General features: G+C 49.3%; 1 protein-coding gene across 2 annotated transcripts in view; it reads left to right on the top strand.

Annotated features, from left to right (window-relative positions):
* Positions 1 to 13,092, top strand: part of TMEM229B (transmembrane protein 229B) — a 44,159-nt gene that overhangs the window by 18,848 nt on the left and 12,219 nt on the right. For both annotated transcript variants that reach the window (XM_016926965.4, XM_016926966.4), the window contains exon 2: positions 9,461 to 9,633. The gene's annotated coding sequence lies outside the window, so the exon portion shown is untranslated. The remainder of the gene's footprint in view (positions 1 to 9,460; positions 9,634 to 13,092) is intronic.

The following is a 13,092-nucleotide window of genomic DNA, read 5'->3' as shown; positions in this document are numbered from 1 at the left end:
GAATAGGAAGAAAGGAGGGAGGGAGAGGGAGGACACCTCTCTCACGTCTACTTCTCTTCCAGCAGCTTTTCTCTCTCCTTTTCTTCACAAACTAATTTCTCAAGAGTCATCGCACACCCTATTGAACCTGGGTAGCAGAGGCTGCAGTGAGCAGAGATCGTGCCTCTGCACTCCAGCCTGGGTGACAGAGCCAGACCCTGTCTCAAAAAAAAAAAAAAAAAAAAAAAAAAAACGCCGGGAGCAGTGGCTCACACCTGTAATCCCAGCACTTTGGGAGGCCGAGATGGGTGGATCACTTGAGCCCAGGAATTTGAGACCAGCCTGGGCAACATGACAAAACCCTGTTTCTACCAAAAATACAAAAATTAGCCAGTCTCATAACCTGGTCTCAAAATAAATAAATAAATAGATACAAAATTTTAAAAAATAATAATAAGACATAGGGTCACACTCTGTCACCCAGGCTGGAGTACAGTGGCACCATCTCAGCTCACTGCAGCTTTGCCCTCCTGGGCTCAAGCAATCCTCCCACCTCAGTGTCCTGAATAGCTGGGACTACAGTGGGTAAAGACTCTTTCAGCTGTTTGGCTGTGCGTTATCTAACATGGCCACACACAGCTGTGACAGTGAACCTGAGGAGGCTGTGCCTGTGTCTGAGGGCTTTGCTTTGGAATTAGGTGGTTGTGATGGTGCTGAGGTGTTGAAATGGGGCACCTACCTTAGAAAGCCTGCCTGAGAGATCAGAAGGTAGGAACATGGCCTCAAGGCCTAAGTCAGGCAGTGTGACTTGGAATAGCATGTAACTTTAGGGGAAATAAAATATAAAATCCAGAAGGCTGGCCGGGCATGGTGGCTCACGCCTGTAATCCCAGCACTTTGGGAGGCCAGGGTGAGTGGATCACCTGAGGTCAGGAGTTCAAGACCAGCCTGGCCAACACAGTGAAACCCCATCTCTACTAAAAGTACAAAAATCAGCTGGGCATGGTGGTGGGGCACCTGTAATCCCAGCTACTCAGGAGGCTGAGGCAGGAGAATCGCTTGAACCTGGGAGGCAGAGGTTGCACTGAATTGAGATTGTGCCATTGCACTCCAGCCTGGGCAACAAGAGTGAAACTCCATCTGAAAAAAAAAAAAAATCCAGAAGGCTGTGGTTTAACAAATGTAACCTGACTCATTATTATGGGCTGTGGACAAAACAGGTGTCAAAATATCTCCAGGAAATATTAACTACATATACGGATACACTCCAAAGTTTAACCCCGTCTTCTGGCATTAGGATGGATGCCTTCTGCAAGGTTGTTGATCCTGGGAGGAGGAGGTGGGAGTAAATCAATGGAGAAGCAAGAAAAAGGAGGGCCAAATTGGAAGAGGAAATGTTTCCAGGAGGGATTTGGCAGGCGGAAACCCCAGAGCTGGAATTTTTGTGCCCAGTGGAGACCTCTGATGACCAGTGTGGTTCTCCCTGGATTTGCCTCCATGTCTGTTCCTGGGCCCCACCCCCTGTCCTAATAAGAGGGTCCCTGATGTTTTTGCCTCCAAACTTTTTATTAAAAATAATTTCAAATGTACAGAAAAGTTGCCAGAACAGTACAAAACACTCATATACTCTTTACCCAGATTCACCTGTGATTAACATTTTGCCCCATTTGCTTTATTTAATTTTAAATTTTTATGTAGAGACAAAGTCTCACTATGTTGCCCAGACTGGTCTCAAACTCCTAACTTCAAGCAATCTTCCCACCTCAGCCTCTCAAAGCGCTGGGATTACAGGCCTGAATCACTGCATCTGGCCACTTCTGTTTTTAAAATTTGGTGCTTCTTCTGTAGCCTTGGTTCTTGTCAAATGTTGGGCGAGCCTTCGTTCTGTGTTCCTCTGTTGGATCTTGGGGTCTTCAGGTCACCTCTCTGTGAATGCTGATTCTGTGCACCACAGCCAGCCATCACCGGCTGTGGACAGGAGGGTGGGATGTACCTGCTGAGCACTGACAAGAGCTGGTCTAGGCATCCCCTACCTCTCAACCCGTGTCCAGAGTATAAGCATGGTGTGTGGGGGCGGGGCCGATTGGCCTGGCTGCTCCAGATTCAATAACCACCAATTCAGGGCCCTTCCTGTGCCTGGATTTGCTGGCTGAAACCTTGTAGCCCCCACAGCTGCTTCTCTGATAGAGCACAGAACCCACAGGCACACTGCCTGGCTTCAAATCCTAGCCCTGCCCTTACTAGCACTGTGACCTTGAGAAAGCTGCATAACCTCTTTGGGTCTCATTTCTAAATTCTCTTCTCGGCCTTTCTCAGGCTGGTTTGAGGCTGTCCTAATGAATGTAATGGGTCCTCTTATCCTTTGTCAAAAGGAATGTTAATTATTTTCAGCAGTCTAATTACATGGTTAATGAGAGACTGACTGAGATAACATTCCCTTTAATTACTCTTGCCTAAGTGCTGTTTGGCGCCATATTTTAAGCATTAGCAAGACTGGGTGCTTTCTCAGTAGATGGAGCTGTCCAGTAAGGGGCTGAGTGAAGGGCAGGGGTTGTTGGGCTTAAGGCTTATGGTGGAGGTGCCTGGTGTGGCTGGGGTCAGTGTCCAGCTGAGTGCATGTTGGCCTTTCCTGTGGACTGTTACTTAAGGAAAGGAACAGTACCGATTGGTTCAGATGGAGAGCAGACAGCAACTCTCACAGATTCCCCAGAACAACTCTCATCCTTCAATTAAAAAAAAATTTATTTTTAAATAAATAAATAAGTTTATTACATGTGTGAGCCACTGCCCCTGGCCTTACTCTGTCAATTTCAGACTGACATCCTTATAGCTCCAAGTCCAAAACAAAAAAGAAAAGGATGCCTCTTTTGTGGTCTCTGTGGCCATTCCAACAAGAATCTCAGGATTGGCTCTGATTGGAGCATGTATCCATCCCTGAACCAATCACAGAACCAGGGGAATGTGGTGCTGTGATTGGCCAGGCTGGGGCCTGATGCTCACCCCAACAGGCAGGGTATTGACAGCATCCAAAGCACGCTGACCCTCAGTGTTGGAAATAAAGCTTGGTGTCGCAAAGTGAAACCAGCACTCAGGCAAAAAAAGTTTTCTCAGCAAGGCAATTTACTTCTGCAGAAGGGTGCTGCCCGTGTCAGTTACGATCACGAGAGCACACTGAACAAAGGAGAGCAGGGGTTTTTATCCCTAACACAGACCCTGTTCCTGTGTCCTCCCTGTGTTGGCTGGGGTTGGACCGCACAATCTAAACTAATTCCGATTGGCTACTGTTGACATCATCAAAGGAGGCAAGGGTGGGCACTTGACGGGAAAGACAAGTACACAGGTGATGGCATATGCTTGGGCGTGTTTGGGTGCAACAGAGATAGGGAGGGCTGATAGATGGATGGGTAAGATTACTTTCAGAATAGAACAAAGAACAAGGAACTGAAACCTTTGAAGATAAACTGTGCCTAACACCAGCTACTCTGGCCTTGCTGTTTCTCAAACTTGTCTAACTTTCTCCTACTTCAGGGTCTCTTCACTAAATGTCCTCTCTGCCTGGAATGCTTTTCCCAAAGTTCTTTGCATGGCTTCTTCTCATCTTTCTAACCTATGCCCAAATGCTACCTCCTTAACATTTAAGACTCACCTTCCAGCATCCGGTTTATTTATTTCCCCCACCTGGCCTTCCCCATCTTCATGGCATAATATTAAAAATTATAGTATGTTTGGAGCTGCTTAGTTATTGCTGATCTCCCACCTGCCTGTGAGCTCCAAGGGGGCAGGAACATTGTCTTGTTCACACATGGTACAGTACCTGGGCTTCACTGGGTCTCAGTAAATATTTGTTGACTGCTGGAATATAACACCTTGAATAAACAAACCAGCTACCACAGGACTTCTTGGACTAAGTTCCCTCCTTGTTTAGAAATCTCTAGGTGGCTTGGCTGTACAGGCTGTGAAAAGCGGAGTCCTGTTGTCACACCATAAGAGCGGTCCAGGCTTGTCTTCTGAAAGCCCTGCTGGGCTTCTTTCTGCCTCCCTGGTGAGGCAACAAAGGGGCAGGGTCCCCATCGCTTCTGAAGGTGCAGTGTGGCAGGGTAACCTCCAGGACACCCTAAGGACATGGGCAGTAGTGGGGAGAATCCAGATAAAATCCTGGTCACTTTGCCAGTGAGGCTGTGAGGCCACTGCCTCTTTTTTCTGACTGACAGGAGAAGGCTTGCTGGTCTCATGTGCAGAGTATTCTAGGGCCTCTCAGCCGCTGCCTGATGGGATCTGCATAGGGGATTATTGATGAAGGCAAGGTGAGGCAGCTCTTTACAGTAACACATGCCTCACTCTGGGACAGCGGCCAGGCAGCTAATTAGAGAGCCCAGCAGCTGTCCAGCCTTTCAGGCAGCAAGCAGCAGCTACTGATTGCTGGGGGTGGGAATGGGAGGAAATAGACATGGGACCAGAGACCACCCTCCAAGGTGATGGAGTTGGGTGGTCAGGGTTTGCTCAGTGGGGGACTTTGAGAGGGGCATGTGAGATAGAGTGGGCTAGATGGGGAGGAGGAAGGGGGAGAGGAGAGGGAAAGGACAGGTGGCCTCCAAGTGAGACAGAAGACAGTGGGGTGAGATGTCAGGCAGCTAGGGCAATGCAGCTTCCAAGCTCAGAGCAAGGGGCACAGAGGGGAAGGACAGGGCCCCGTGGGGTTGGGGCCTGGCTCCCATCTCCATGCACCTTCCCCATGCCAGGCAGGCCCCCACGGCCTGGGCCTCTCCTTGCTTCCTGGGGGAGCTGGACAGACACAGGCTTTCCCCTCAGGGAATCTGGAATACTGATTGCTTTTGTAGTTGAGTTTGGCCCCTCCTTGGTGTAGGAAGTTACCAGATCCATTTGTGCTCAGGGCTTTTCTTACTCTAGGATAAGTAAAAGTGGTTGTTCTGAGTCACGTGGGAAGAACTGGGGGCTTTGAGTAACCAGAGGGCTCCCCAGTGGGCCTTTAGGCATCTTCTCTACTTTGTGGGCACCTGGGTCAGAGTGTGGTGTAATAAGAAATGTATTTGGTCTTTGTCCCGGGTCCCTGTCATAGAGCTCCTAAAACCCTTGAAATTTCCTGAGTGAAAGGAATGTCTTTTGTTATTCATAATAAGCACCTTTGATAACACCTGAGTTTATGCTAATGAAGTTACTGGGGAAGTGGTGGGGTGGTGGAGGGGCTAGACAGCCTCAGGATGGAGCCAGTCTCCAGAAAGACCAAATGCTTAGAGGATTAGAACATTTGGCCTCACCCTCCAACCTCCAAGAAAGGTGTGGGAGGGTGGAGATCAAGCTACATAAAAACTCTTGAATAAGATTTGATAGGTTTCTGGGTGGCTGAACATGTGGCGGTGCTGGTGGGTGACCCCCCAATACGTCACCCTATCCATCTCTGCATCTGGTTGTTCATCTGCACCCTTTGTGATAAATCAGTAAAGGTAAGTGTTTCCCCGTGTTCTGTGAGCCATCCTAGCAAATTAATAGAACCCAAGGAGGGGGTCATGGGAACCCTGGTTTATAACCAATTGTTCAGAAGTATAGGTGACGATCTACTTGTGACTGGCTTCTGAAGTGGGGGCAGTCTTGTGGGACGGAGCCCTCAAAATGTGGGATCTGCTGCTATCTCAGGATAGATAGCATCAGAGTTTAAATGAACTGTAGAAGACCCAGTTGGTGTCCGCTGGAGAAATGTGACCAGATATGGGGGGCATATCTGCCCTCCTCCACGCCCACCCCATATCTGGTCACAGAAGTGTTCTGCTTTGAGTGTGAGAGCAGAAGGAAAAAACTTTTTTTCCTTTACAGGGAGATTTGGGGAGTGTTAAGGAAAAGGAGAGTGGGGGTAAAAAAACAGAGGTAGTATTTGCCTGCATGCTTTCTGGCTCCAGTGTTAGGTTCCAGGCCAAGGAGATGATGAGGGGCCGGGGAGAGAGATCTGGTTTTTAGGTTCTGGTCAGAGAAGCAGAGACTCAATCCTGCAAGCTCAGCTTACCTTAAATAGTTATAGGAAAGGAGAGAAAATGGTGCGAAGGGAATTTCCTGCCAGTAGCCTCTTTGGGAAGTGAATCCTATGTGCATGAAAACTGATGTGGCTTTTGAGAGTGCCAGCACATTGTAGAAATAACAGAACAGGAGTTGTTATTCTCTGACCTGAACCTGCACTTGGCCCCTTGCCCACGTAGGAGCCTGCAGTATCTCCCCTGATGCCTGGAACAGTCTGTTCCTGCCCCAGTCTTCCTTGCGTGATGTTGGACATGTCTTCTGTATTGTGCAAACCCAGGCCGCCCACTCTGCCTCTCTTCATTCTCTGGTGGTGCAATGGCTCCTGGAGATGGGAGAAAGGAGAGTGAGCACACTCCTTGCTTCCTTCACCTGCAGAGACAGCCTTGCCTGTAGTAAACCAACAGGTATGGCTCATCTGTGATGGTGGCCTATAAATTAGAGAAAAACACAAGACATTGCTATGTTTGATTAGTAACATTGGATGTTTCAGTCGCCCAAGAATTTAAATGCAGCTGGGCCCTTCTCCACCTTGCCTGTCCATCCATCCAGCAGAAATTTTATGATCTCAAGAAATTCATAGCGTGGTGGGGGAAACAGACACATAGAAGGAATTTTTTTTTTTTTTTTTTGAGACAGAGTCTCACTCTGTCGCCCAGGCTGGAGTGCAGTGGTGCGATCTTGGCTCACTGCAAGCTCCACCTCCCAGGTTCACGCCATTCTCCTGCCTCAGCCTCCCGAGTAGCTGGGACTACAGGTGCCCACCATCACACCTGGCTAATTTTTTGTGCTTTTAGTAGAGATGGGGTTTCACCGTGTTAGCCAGGATGGTCTCGATCTCCTGACCTCGTGATCCGCCCGCCTCGGCCTCCCAATGTGCTGGGATTACAGGCGTGAGCCACCGTGCCCGGCTACATAGAAAGAATTTTAAGATGGGATGACATGTTTCAGTTGAAGGATGGTCAGATCCCCCTGGGAACATCAGTGATGGAATGACCTGGAGGTTGTGGGACGGCATCGCAAAGGAGTGAGGAGGGAGCAGGGTCTGGAAGAAGGAGTCAGAATGGTGGCTGCAGAGGAGGGCAGGAGAGATGACGGGGCTCGAAACAGGCCGGTGGTCTCTGCTTCTTCACGGTCCCAGCAGCGTCTCAGGCATATTGACCAGAAGCTGCATGGACAAACTCAGCTATAAGTTAGCAAAATAAGCAGCTTACTTGGAACGGACTAAGTAGTTTACACTGACTTGAAGACCCTTGCATGCAGACATGTGCCTTAAGGATGAGATTTGGGTGGGAAGCAGTTCGAAGGCACATTGTATGGGGACAGGGTGATTCTGGAGGCTGAGGACTGGGATTTGAATCAAATGTTTGGATTTGGCCAAATCTCTTAATGTCCTGAACCCTCTGTATTTTCATTTCTAAAATAGAGGTGACCATTTCTGCCCTTCCTGCCCCTCAGGAGCCTGAGAAAATCATGAGAGATGATCTAAGTTCCATCCATATGTTAGTTGCTATAAGGGCTCATCATTCATTCATATGTTCCAAGAACTTCTGGTTCAGGTCCTGCAGTCCTCAAAGGAGCCTCATGTCCCCTGTCCCCTGGGATCTCCTCTTGGGGGATAGGGAATGTCAGTGAGGCCTAGGGACAGCTTATGCACTTGGAGGAAGAGGTGCACCATCATCTCATCCTCCCTGCAACTAAGTTTTTCCTGGGGAAAAAGCCTGCAGACCAGGAAGTGGGAGGTGTCTGGTGGGACACTGCCCTCAAAAGGAGCCTTTCTGAGTGCTGGGGCTTCATCTGCCAGGGCTGCACCTCAGCAGGCAGTGGGCTCCCAGAGCTGGCTGCAGTAACCCGCAGGCTGTGCCGGCAGGATGTGGTCTTTGGTTTCTGTTTCTGTTTTAGTTCTGACTTGTGCCGTGGATGTGGCTGAGGGCCTAGGGTGGGGAGAAGTCTCCACAGGTGGGATTGAACTCCCCAGGCACATGGTCCTTGTGGTGCTGGTGGAGAGAGAGTCCCAGAGGGTTCGGACATGCTCCGTTAAAACCTTTTCCTCAAGGTGATAGGTACGTGTCAAGGTGACCCCTGTCCGCCATCCGGCAGGCTGGGAGAAGCGGGTAAGATGGACAGATCGGGGAGGGTTGGAGGGTCCCGTTTGTGAAGGAGCTGGGGAGGGGGAGGCAAGGCTGAGCACAGCAGCCCACTGTGATGCTCTCAGTGCAGAGGCCCCGGGGGGAGACCCAGGGGGGCACCCCCTAAAACCACACCATACAGTGAGTTTCAGTTCCCCCACTCCTGCCCTTTCACTTCTCCTCGGCTGCCTGGCTGCCTCACAGGTTGTCAGCTTGAGCAAGGGCCCAAGCGGCCTCTACTCAGAGACCCTGGTGGTCAGAGGGGAGTGGGGAAGGTGGACATGGGCATCAGCACAGACCAGCACCTCTGGTCCATCCTGCCTGGTCATCCACAGGGGAGTGCCAGCTCCCACCCCCAGCCACATACTGTTCTCAGCTTCTGAGTGGCTGGGCTGTCCCAGAGGGCCATGCTGGGCCTGAGTGCTGTCCTTGGGCATATGCAGATGGTGCTGTATCCAGGGGGTTTTCAGGGAAGCTTTAGCACTTTCATATTAAAACAAAAAATGTTGGAATCTCCATTAAATAGTCAAGTCTTAGGGATAGTAGTAAAAACATGGCTGTACATGGCTGGCCAGGCACAGTGGCTCACGCCTATAATCCTAGCACATTGGGAGGCTGAGGTGGGAGGGTTGGCCAAGAGCTTGAGACCAGCCTGGTCAACATAGCAAGACCTGTCTCTACTTGATTTTTTTTTTTTTTTTTTTAAAGTACATGGCAAAGGGCATTATAAAGTAAGATTTGTATTAGCTTGTAGCTGGTTACTGATGTTCACAGGAAGGGCCTCAACCATAATAATGGTGAAATAATAAAATGAGATGAATAAATATTAGAGAGGTAGAATAGTACATAGAAAGGTTTAGCACACATTTTGTTTTTCTGCACGAGTGGTTGTTCTCTGCTTTCAAAGTGCTGAAACGAATGTCCTACATTGTCTGCCTTCCATGAGGTTCTGACCGCCCTTGAGAACAGATGTACCCACTACAGGGTGAAGGTGAGAATGTAATTTGAAGCTGAATGAGAATGGAGCTGGATTCTAAAATTATATCCCCTCTCAGATTCACAAGTGTTCACACATTTAGGCAAGAAGCCCTAAGTCCTAACGCTGGACATGTGGATTGTCCAGGACCATCCCAGACTTTTGTGGCTGGATTAATCAGACCTGAGCAAACTGGATGCAAAGAGGAGGGGGTAGGTTCCGGGAAGGAGCCCTGGTGGCCAGGGTGGGATGAGTGTCTGATGCTGAGCCCAGAGCCCAGGCCCTTGCAATGTTTTTCTTGGATCTGCTGGGGGCAGTTTAAGCTAATAAAAGCCTCCTCTTTTATTCCCAGGGACACATGGAAGCTGCCAGCCCCCCAGCCAAGGATCAGCTGAGTCCTAGGGCTGATGCTTGCCTACGTTGCTGAGAATGGCACTGAGGCCCAGCCAACAAAGGTTAACCCAGGACACTCCTGGACAGTGATCCTGATGTCTGTTGTGAGCTGCACACTCAAGGGTGTGATAAGTGAGTATGTTACAAGCACCCAGGGGATCACCAGCCCAGCGATCCTGCCTGCTCGGCACCTCATCAGCATGGGCACGAGTCTGGAGGTTTTAGTTCTGAGTCTGTTCCCCATCCAAGGTCCTGTCACAGGGCAATGGGAGGGGAATGTCAAGCAATATTGGGCCATCACATGCGGGAGCCGTCTTATGGCCACATGGCCTCTAAAAACCAGGCCAGACCCAGTGTATTAGTTTGTTTTCATGCTGCTGATAAAGACATACGTAAGAGTGGAAAATGTATACAGAAAAAGAGGGTTAATTCCACATGTCTGGGGAAGCCTCACAATCATGGTGGAAGGCAAGGGGAAGCAAGTCACATATTACAAGATTGGTAGCAAGCAGAAAGAGAGCTTGTGCAGGGAAACTGTCCCTGATAAAACCATCAGATCAGCCGGGCACTGTGGCTCACGCCTGTAATCCCAGCACTTTGGGAGGCCGAGGTGGGCGGATCACAAGGTCAACAGATTGAGACCATCTTGGCCAACATGGTGAAAACCCATCTGTACTAAAAATACAAAAATTAGCTGGGCATTGTGGCATGCACCTGTGGTCCCAGCTATTCGGGAGGCTGAGGCAGGAGAATCGCTTGAACCTGGGAGGCAGAGGTTGCAGTGAGCCAAGATCGTGCCATTGCACCCCAGCCTGGCAACAGAGCAAGACTCTGTCTCAAAACAAAACAAAACAAAAACCCATCAGATCTCATGAGATTTATTCACTATCACAAGAACAGCATGAGAAAGACCTGGCCCCATGATTCAATTACCTCCCACCCAGTTCCTCCCACAACATGGTGGAAATTCAAGATGAGATTTGGGTGAGGACACAGCCAAACCATATCATTCAGATTGTCTGGCATGAGTGAAGTGAGCACCTGGGAAACAGCATCTACTTTGGCCGTCAGGCTTCAGATCTGTGCAGTGAGGACCATGCATCACCTGGGACTGGACTCTGCCCAGAAGCCATGAGCAATGCATGTGCTGCTGGTCTAGGAGGCCTGGAGTAGGGCATCCAGGGCCCTGGGAGGTGGGGGGATTTGTGAGCCTTAGCTGCCATAAGAGTGACCACCAGGGGATCTGGAGGAGCAGGTCCTCTTGCTTTTGTCACATGTCAGCAGCAGCATCTCCTCCTCAGCAAGACAAGCTCGAGGTAGGGTGAGAGGCTCCTAACTGCACAGCCGTGCCTGTCCTCACAGGCCTTTCTTTCCAGCCTCAGCCCCTGGCTTTTCCTTGATGATGCCTTAAAAAATGACAATTGGCTGCTTTCCCAACCCCCAGAGGCCTGTCTGGCCTGAAGGCTGTTATGTCTGTGCAGGGCCCGTAGCCTGGTGGGATCAGAGGCCTGCAGGAAGGAAGCTCCCCAGAAGGCATGGCAGGCAGAGCTGGGCTTTTGCAATCTTGAACAGACAAGCTTTTTTTGGAGTTCCTAGGCTGGTCCATGGGAACCCAGAGCTTCAGATTCCATGCAGGAATTTGCAGGGAGTAGAAAAGGGGTAATCAGGTCTTTTTCCACTTTAGGTAGATCTTGACTCTCCTAGTTGACAGTTTATAATTCAGGGCCAGAATCTGTTTTCCACTCAGCTTGGGCTTGCAAAGTCAGTTTGACTGGAGAGTTTCTCAGGAAGGGTGTTCTTGAGTTGATTTGTAGCCAGGGTGGTGTGAGCAAGCCTAGCCTGTAGGAGGGGAGTTGGGGGTAAAGAGATGGCCATGGGTGCCTCTGTGGGAACGTCGTTCCTCAGATGGGAGACACATCTCCCCAGAGCAATTTATGCCATCAGCCTTAAGGCTGTTGTACCATTTGGTTCAGTGATTCTCCTTCTGGAATTATCCATTAAGATATATTATTAGGAAATAGTACCAGAGAAGAAAAGGGCTGAATTCTTCCATTACAGGCATTAAAGGTAATTCTCGTTATATCATCTGTAGTAGTAGAAATGGGAAACAACTGTTCCCTTTGGACATCTAGGTTAAGTAAATTACAGTTTTCCGCTTGCTGGAATATTACACAGCCATTATAATAATGAGCACAGAGGCTATATAACAACTTGGAAAAACAGTTATGACAAGTAAAAATGGCAGGTTGCAGAATAAGTATATTATGGTGACTTGTAAAATACACACATAGGAAAATATTGCAAAGGAGAAATGGTAATCGCTGTTAGTTCAGAATTATGAGTGCTTTTTCTTTTTTTTTTTCTTTATTAGAAATGAGGTCTCACTATGTTGCCCAGGCTGGTCTCAAACTCCTGGGCTCAAGCAGTCCTCCCGCCTCAGCCTCCCAAAATGCTGGGATTACAGGTGTGAGCCCCCATGCCCGGCCTATGAATGCTTCTTCTATGATGCATGGATTGGCTTTTTAAAAAATAAAATTGAATCTGGATGACTACATAACATACCATTAATAGTGACTTTCTCTAAGATGTGTGATTACAGGGAACTTTTGCTTTCTATGTCATTCCGTAATGTTTAAATTTCAGCTGTGAGCACATGTTGCTTTTATAATTAGAAAAAAAATTAAATGCTAGAATTAAATGTTTTAGAAGGCTATATTTCTCAAGAAAGGAGGGAAGAGAGACCGAGGCAGCTAGCTGTTTATACCTGCCCTCATCAGTGTTTAAGGGCCTGGGCCTGTTTGGGCCCACTCATCCATCCATTCATTCCACAAGTATTACTAGGTATTATTGCCAGGCACCACTCTAGGCACTGATTACACAGCAGTGAACAAGACAGTGCCCCTGCCCTCATGAAGTTTTCATTCTAGTTGAGGAGAGACAGACCATAAATAAGTAGCAACATATCAGAAAGTGAAAGTGCTATGTAGAAAATAAAATGGAATGATGTGAGTGACAGAGAGGCTATTTTGGACTGGGGATCAAAAGTCCCTGAGATATGACAGCTCAGCTGAGATCTGAATGGTAACAGCAAGGCAGCCACATACAGGTCTGGGATGCCAGCCTGCCAGCCCCCCGTGCAGGGCATCCTTCGCTTCCTGAGCCCCAGGGACCTCTGTGCCAGAACTGACTCCATCCCCCAAGCCAACTCACCCTGCCCTGCCTCCTGCTGCGGTTTGCTTGGGATCTGAGGCCCCCTGAAATCCTCTGTGTTTGGACCGCTGCTCCTGACATGCTGGCTGTTGCTCTTCTGGGCAGCTGGCCCCTGCTCTTGGCTGGTGTCTCCATGGCAGGGCTGGGCCATCTGAGACTCCCAGGAGCACTGGGGTGGGCTGGCAGTCAGGGGGCCTCTGGGCTGTGTGTGTCCTGGTGAGGGGCCTTTGAATGGCGCATGCCTTGGGGCCTGAGGGTTGGTTGCTGTCATGGTCCTGTGACTGTCAGCTTTGACCCTGGAGGGCCTCTGTGTGGATCCTGAGGAACAGGCTGGGAGCCTTTAGGAACTCTGACACCCAGTTTGGAAGTTTGTTAATGAAC

Source organism: Pan troglodytes, chromosome 15 (genome assembly GCF_028858775.2).
Source record: "Pan troglodytes isolate AG18354 chromosome 15, NHGRI_mPanTro3-v2.0_pri, whole genome shotgun sequence".
Lineage (NCBI taxonomy): Eukaryota > Metazoa > Chordata > Mammalia > Primates > Hominidae > Pan > Pan troglodytes.
Note: the sequence above shows the minus strand (reverse complement) of the source record. Positions and strands in the feature narration are given on the sequence as shown.